Source organism: Macaca mulatta, chromosome 15 (assembly GCF_049350105.2).
Source record: "Macaca mulatta isolate MMU2019108-1 chromosome 15, T2T-MMU8v2.0, whole genome shotgun sequence".
Taxonomy (NCBI): domain Eukaryota; kingdom Metazoa; phylum Chordata; class Mammalia; order Primates; family Cercopithecidae; genus Macaca; species Macaca mulatta.
In genome coordinates this window covers 85745894-85752958 of record NC_133420.1, presented here as the reverse complement: position 1 = coordinate 85752958, position 7065 = coordinate 85745894, and the positions used below count along the sequence as shown (strand labels likewise).

The 7065-nt window shown below is 36.5% G+C and overlaps 1 long non-coding RNA gene across 1 annotated transcript in view; it reads right to left on the bottom strand.

The window, feature by feature from the left end:
• Nucleotides 1–1059: 1059 nt before the first annotated feature.
• Nucleotides 1060–7065, bottom strand: part of LOC144334816 (uncharacterized) — a 29105-nt gene continuing 23099 nt past the window's right edge. Inside the window, exon 3 of the long non-coding RNA XR_013405056.1 lies at nucleotides 1060–1258. This is a non-coding gene — a long non-coding RNA (uncharacterized LOC144334816). The remainder of the gene's footprint in view (nucleotides 1259–7065) is intronic.

Sequence of the window (7065 nt, the reverse complement as noted above, 5' to 3'; positions counted from 1 at the left end):
TGACATCTGCCAGGATCACAACTGAAGGTGGTATGTCTCCAGGCCATCAATGCTGTTGTGTGTATTTGCTGAAAATTTTGTTTCTTTTCTTTTCTTTTCTTTTTTTCTCTCTCTCCTTCCTGCCTTCCTGCCTGCCTTCCTTCCTTCCTTCCTTCCTTCCTTCCTTCCTTCCTTCCTTCCTTCCTTCCTTCCCTCCCTCCCTCCCTCCTTTCCTTCCTTCTTTCCTTCCTTCCTCCCTCCCTCCCTCCCTCCCTCCCTCCCTCCCTTCCTTCCTTCCTTCCTTCCTTCCTTCCTTCCTTCCTTCCTTCCTTCCTTCCTTCCTTCCTTCCTTCTTTCTTTCTTTCAAGTCTCGCTCTGTTGCCCAGGCTGGAGTGCAATGGTGCGATCTTGGCTCACCTCAACCTCCACTTCCCGGGTTCCACAGATTCTCCTGCCTTAGCGTCCTGAGTAGCTGGGATTGTAGGCATGTGCCACCATGCCTGGCTAATTTTGTATTTTTAGTAAAGACAGGATTTCTCCATGTTGATCAGTCTGGTCTCAACCTCCTGACCTCAGGTCCACCTCGGCCTCCCAAAGTACTGGAATTACAGGCATGAGCCACCGTGCCCAGCTGAATAATTTCTATTGCAAATAAATGATAGAGTATTTTTGCCTTTTGAAAATTTTCCTTTGTTAGTCTTACAGTTTCAGAGAGATTACATGAACGTCTGGTAACTTACTTATTATTGCTTTTCCTTTGGGGAGTGATAAAAGATTCTGGAGTTATTTTTGAATCCTAGGGCTCTGAACTCATGTGATCCTTACTTCCAAACAGCCTTAAGCAATTGAAACTTAAAAGCACACTGACTTTGTATTATCACAGTTTCACTTTCACAGATGTCTGGCTATTCAATTCATTTAGTATCATATTTAAGACTACTATAACTAAACATAACGCTCTTGGACTGTAAGACCATTGAGGACAGATTCTATAACAAAGTAGATTGTGTTACTATTCACCAAATATTCGGGTTTCTCTCCCCGTGGTGCCCTCCCCCATAAGAGATTATGTGTCCCCTTTTGGCTGAATTTAGGAATAGTCATGGGAGGAAGTGACATGTAAGTAGTTCTGTGCAGAAGCTTTGAAATTAGTGCTTGATTCACCATTTCTCTTTTCTCTCAATATCCTGTCAATATACCATGTCAAGGCTCCTCAATCGAACTGGGTGTCCTAGTGAAGATGATGATGGAGTAGATCCACCGTTGACCTGTGAGAGACCTATAGCATAAATGAGGAATAACATTTGTTGTTAATGAGTGAGATTTTGTTGTCCTTTGTTACTACAGTATAATCTATCTGACATACTCGTGCAAGTGCATAAGACCTGGCATTTTGTAGGTATTCAGTAAGTATCTGTTGAATGAATCAATTTTTAGACTTTTGTAGCAAATCATTGTGCACACCACCTGAAACTGGGTTTTGATATATCATAATTGCCTGTGGGTAAAAATAAGCACGACAAAACATGATTTCCCTCTAGCTTTGACTCTACCTTCAGAAATAGTCCCTCTCCTTTGAGAACTTTGGGAACATTCTTTTGTGCTTCATCTCATATTTTTTCTTCTCTCCAGCTTCATTGGGAATGTGTCATTTTTTCTGTCAGTGGCAAACTGGCATATATGTCACTAGTTGTTACCTCAAGGCACTGCTGTTGATGATTTTAGACAAAGACAGCATCAAAGATGAACTTGACTAATGTTGAGGATACCAGTGTCAGCATCTACTGGGCAGAACGCTTTGCCGTGCTGCTTTTCTTCTCAAGAACCAAACTTTTTAACAAAACAATTCTTTTGGGGTTGATTTTTAAAAATTTTACTAGATTTCCATACTTAGAGTCAGTCATGAGTTCCTAGTTGCTGAGCTAGAAGATAATCAGAATGACAGGCATCATGCCTTATCCAGAGTCTGCTCCAGTTCCGCTTCATGTCTTTGAACCACATTTGTAGTATAATAGCTAAAACCCACTGAGGGAGTGCTTATATCCTAGCCACTGTTCAAAGAGCTGTACATATTTATTCTGTTGAATAAATCAGCCATGTGATGAAAAAACTGAGAAACAGAGAGGTTAAGAGACTCTGCCGTGGTCACACAAAAAGGTCATCCAGGCTGTCTTCTTTAGAAACCAGTCTATATTATACTTCTTAACTATATTTTGACTTTTTTAAAAATTTACTTTAAGTTCTGTGAATGTGCAGGTTTGTTACCTAGGTATACATGTGCCATGGTGGTTTGCTGCAGGTATCAACTCATCATCTAGGTTTTAAGCCCTGCGTGCATTAGGCATTTGTCCTAATGTTCACCCTCCCTTGTCCCCCAACCCCCAACAGGCCCTGGTGTGTGATATTTCCCTCTCTATTTCAACTCTTAAAAAAAAAATTCCTTTTGGCAGTTCCTTAGACATTCACATAAGCAGAACCCTAGTGGCCACATTCCATTTGCTTTCCATTTATGCCCAGCCAAGGTGCATTTCTATAGGATACGACCCAGTGTCTGCTCTCATGTTGTTGACAAACATTAAGATGATAATAATAATCTCAGACGTCATCTTGTCATTTTATCATGGCACATTCAGTATACTATTCAAAATCCACGAAATATTTGGAAGCACTGAAATTGCATTTATTATAAAATATGATATATTTAAAACGTTTTAGCTAGGACATATTCTCAATTCTTTGTTTTAAAATGGGATATGGGACTTTTATTTTTATTTTTCTTACAAATTGGTTTTTTTCAACAGAATGAGAAGACAGTTTTGTCAGTCTGTGTGATTTCCCATGTTGGATTGTGTAGAAAACACATCTAAGTTGAAATCATGATTTGGCCTTGACAATATAAAATCCCTATCAGAAGTAAAATGCTAACTAATTATTACCCAACCACCAGTGACATACTATATTGTAATTAAAATAACCTCATTTGTTTATAATGAAGATGGGAAATGTGAGAGAATATAATTCTTTCTGAATGATTACAATTCAAAATTATACATGTATTGTATTTACAACCACTAAAGGTACCTGTACATATTCTAATACACAAAAGCTAGAATGGAATGAATCCCAATCATGATGGCTAGGTTAAAGTTGTGAGATTTGGAGCCAATTAAAAATTATGTTTTCAAAGTATTTGTTATTTTTAATAATAAAAGTAAAAAACAACATGAAAATAGAACTTAATATTTAAAAAATCAGTTTCAACAAATTTAGCAATTATATCTAATAATACATTTAATTTCTGAAATTCTACTCTTAGTTATATTTATTAACAATTGGATTGTTGACATCTAATATCTTCCAACTATATTGTTCTCTGTTCTCTTCCTAAGAAATTCAGAGGAGTGAAGTGAGGTGCGTGGAATGGTTTATAGAAATAAGATAAGCAGAGATCTTATCCTGGCTCCTTTGGAATATATAAGGTAATAAAACTCCATACAGTTGTTTTTACTGGCAAATATTCAAATACCAGCCTTTGAGTTAGAGCTTCACTGGTCACAAGTTGGCAAGGTAAGCTTCTGTGCAATGTCTGTGAATAAGAGTCCCTAAACTGATTAAACCGACTAGGGAAATTGCCAGGCTGTATTTGAATGTTATTAGTAATGCTTTAAAGTGCTAGCAACAAAGATCCTAATTAGGTTTCCTTAATTCTATCCAAGGTAGTTCATGAACACAAAGGTCAAGTTCAAAACCAGAGGCTTTTGTATCTGGGAGGGTTGAGAAACGGGCAGCAGCACATGTGCAGCCACTTTTTTCCTTTATCCAAGGTAGACAAGAATCAACTACTTAGCGTTTTCATGATATTCCCACATTGGGTTTCAAACCTTTTTCATGAACGCTGTAAGCAGTTCATATCAATTGCTTGGAGTTATCACATGGAATGAAACTATTTGACATTCCACACTTAACCCACTGGCTTTTCAGATGAGAAAAGAGACTCATGGAAGAAGGTAGGAAACTAATTCTAAGCGTGTTCTGTTTTCAAGGTACTCTGACAGGTATTTGGCATGTGTTCCTTCAAAAAATATCATTAACATTCCCATTGGACAGATGATGAAACCGAATCTCAGAGACGCTAAGCAATATGCACAAGCTTATAGTCCTCACTAGCTACAGATGCACAATTGCCATATGATTCTCTTAACCCTATCTAGAAAATTAATGTTTTGCTCTACCACCAAACTATAAGGTAATGTTATTCTTTCTGTGAAGAAATTAATGTATGATGTTAAAAGAATCCTTCTTGGGTCAATGACAGCCACTCATCTCCCTGTGAACCAGAGAAACAGACTCATAAATAATAAAACACTATGCATAGCAGCCACCTGGCACCTAAATATTAATAGTGTGTATGTGAAACACTTTTATATAACCATACTAAAGGCATTAAATAAATGTCAGGGCTTGAAAAATTACCACTTTGGGTCACTGCTGGCCACTAAATTCTACAGTCTGACTATTAAAGCAGTGATTTTTTTTTTTTTTTTTAAAGACATTTGCTTTTCTGGGCTTTTCTTTCCAGGAAAAAAAATGTATCTTTCTGAACCATAAGGAGAGCAGTTTGAAGCTTAAAATTTGCAAACATCATTACTATTTATGAAGTTTGAGCCATAGTTACTCCTAACAATTTCCACTCCTTTTCTCCGCACTCAGTGTTTGCAATCTCTCCGCAACCTGGGCAACTCAGACTGGCAAATTCTCCACAGTGCAGAGCAGAACCAGGACCCTCCGCGTGCATAGAGGACAGGCTTTTACCATCAGCGATGAAGTATTTGTTCCTTTCTCCAGCTCCTTCTGGGAAAATGGGCTTCCCAAGAGGGAAGCTTTCTGATTAGGAAAGTTTTTCAGATTCCCTTTTCCTAGATAAATCATATTGTGAATTATTTTGTTGAATTCCTTTCCATTTGTTTTCTATTTAGTTCTTGTTTCATTCCCTGTAGATCTCATACATCCCTCTGAATAGTAAATTCTAATCTGTTTTCAAAATAAACATGCAATCAAAGAAAGAAATATTAGGAGGAAGGACAGAAAGGAAAGAATCCAGCTAATCTTTATTATATATTTAAAGCTTATTTAGGAGCTAAATCTTCCTCCACAGCTCTACCCTCACATCAATATATTATCTGACTTCTGTAAAAACAAAGGCAAACAGATACCATTTTTTTTCTAGTTAATTTTAATCAAAATGCAGAACATGTCATCTACATACCCCTGGACCTCGGCCGATTTCCAGAACTCTAGATCTGTTTCCAGAAACTTCTGCTGCTTTGTCAGTACAATTTCTGCTAGACTGACCTTATGATCTCCAGCATCATTTTCTAGTCATTCTTTTCCAAGCAAAGCCATAAGGATGGGAAGAAAATTCTCTGGAATGTGACAAAACTGGCACAATGAGAACCTTATAAGGTTTGTGCTGGCAGCAACACAAAAATCACACTGGCTAGGAGAATTAACCATACCATGTGTAGTTTCATGGTAGGTACTTAGAGTTCTCAGTAATTAATGTCCATGGTATAACCAAAAGCATATCATAATTTTATCCATGTTCTAATGGGAGATATATTGCTTTAAATATAATTGTATGTAATAGCCTAATTTTCTAGGCCACTTTTTGAGCTCTTCTACATTTTAGGACTAGAAAAATAGTGCCAGCATCTGACAAATATGAAAAATCATGTTTACAATGGATTTTAACATATTTTATTTCCTTAAAATAATATTTATCCTGAAAAGTATTCATTAGTGCCGTGTATATTTTCTGTAAGAAGAAAATAAAAATACCCCTATTCTGATTGCTAAGATAAAACCACTGATAACATTTTAGCTATTTCCTTCTAGCATTTTTCTGCACATTTAGTTACATATCAATAATCACATAATTAGAGAATACTGCACAATTTGCTTCATCCTTTTTCACTTATGTGATAATAGCTATTTCCCTATATCCTATTTGATGTTAAAATAATGACTCTCTTTGAGGAGAAAAGAAGTTAGTTTTTGGGAGACACCATTAAGTAGTTGCCTCATTACTAATTCTTTTTAAATTAATGATAATTATTTATACTTATAATTTGTGCACTTTTTGTTCTGTATATTACACTTCAATAAAAAGCTTATTAAACACAAAATCTCAAATTAATTAAAACGTGATTCACCATGACTGCATAACATTCTATCATACATCTCAACAATGATTAATTAGGCCATTCTGCCATCCTTAGACATTTAGTTTGTTTTCAGTGTCTAATACAAATAACACTGCTGTAAATACATTGGTATTAAATATTCATCTGTATAACATTCACTTAGGGTAGAGTTGTAGCATTATTTGCCTCTTTCTTGAGAAGAAATGCATTATAATGAAGGAGAACGATTAATGTAAATACATTTTCTGCAATGTATTTATTGATAGGGTAAACTGGTAGAACTCTTAAATTCCTATAGTTATAGCCTGAAAGAGAAGGTGGGACTGCAAAATCCTGAGTTGGACCCCCACATGTGAACCAAGTTTCACCTGTATGTGAAACTTGTACACATAGGGGAGATATTCTTCATCCTAGCAAACTGAACAATTGTCTGTTCAATTCAATTGGGTAAACCATTTTTGAGCACCAAGTACATGGCAGGACTCTCCTAGACACTAGAGACAGAGATGCAAAAGGTACAGCTCTGTACTTGTTTAGAAATAAGAGTTGATCCCAGAGGAAGAGTCTCAAACTAGTGTGGACATGAATGTTCCTCCTCATTTCCCAATCCCTTTATCTGTATATTGGGATAATAATACTTAACCTTAGTGGCTTGTGGTGAGAATTAAGTCAAACAGCATTTACAGAGCACTAGCCAGTGGTGCTATTCAAAATATTTAACAATCCATATAAACTGGCATCAATCAATTGGAAGAAATGCTGGTTTAGACGAAATGGAGGCAGGTGGTAAAGAATTGCTCTCCGACCTGATGCTTTCTGGCCGAGTACTTTGTGCCCTTGTGTAACATAGGTACTGACAATCATTAGTTTTTCTTTCTTTATT